Source organism: Populus euphratica, unplaced genomic scaffold (assembly GCF_000495115.2).
Source record: "Populus euphratica unplaced genomic scaffold, PopEup_1.0 scaffold3975.1, whole genome shotgun sequence".
Taxonomy (NCBI): Eukaryota; Viridiplantae; Streptophyta; class Magnoliopsida; order Malpighiales; family Salicaceae; genus Populus; species Populus euphratica.
The window spans coordinates 1-614 of NW_011503792.1; the positions used below are offsets into that span (position 1 = coordinate 1).

A 614-nucleotide genomic window follows, 5' to 3' on the forward strand; every position below is an offset into this window, starting at 1 on the left:
AAAAGAATAAGGTTGATTCAAGCAATAAAAAAACTTTGACTATCCATAATAATTTATTGAGTATGCTTTGTTTGTACATTAATTTCCTTTTAGCTTGCTAGGCAAAAGCAAATTAGTTTATCCGGTCACACTTAAATGTTTTTTTTTTGGCTTGATAGGCAAAAAAAAATTAGCTTATCTAGTCTTGGTATTTGCAAATTATTTCATTTGTTTCGGGAAACACCCAAAATTTTTTATCCCACCTCTTGACTCTTGACAATAGGTATTTAAATTTTTTTTTATTTAAAAATAAAATCAGGTTTCTATTAGGTTGCAACGAGTCATGCAAGTCCCGGGTTAACCTAGTAGATCACCGATGCCTCCCCGAGCTAACTACAACCCCTGTTTTCTTCTTCGATCAGAGTTGAAGGAGCAATTTCAGCTTGTATAAATTCTGTCAATCCTCTGCCAGTTGTTTTTGTTTTCCCTTGCCTGCGCATTGACTGGATGGAGAGCAAGTTTCCTGGAAAAGTAAAAGGTTGCATTGCATTGACAATGTCAAATCTTGTGAAGAGCTATTGGTGATGCAGACCGGGGGGGGGGGGGGGGGCCACTTTTTTTTTTCAGACAAGCGC

General features: G+C 37.1%; 1 long non-coding RNA gene across 1 annotated transcript in view; it reads right to left on the minus strand.

Annotated features, from left to right (window-relative positions):
• Nucleotides 1-191: 191 nt before the first annotated feature.
• The window catches only part of LOC105119922 (uncharacterized), a 1,946-nt gene continuing 1,523 nt past the window's right edge, over nt 192-614 (minus strand). Inside the window, exon 3 of the long non-coding RNA XR_841214.1 lies at nt 192-502. This is a non-coding gene — a long non-coding RNA (uncharacterized LOC105119922). The remainder of the gene's footprint in view (nt 503-614) is intronic.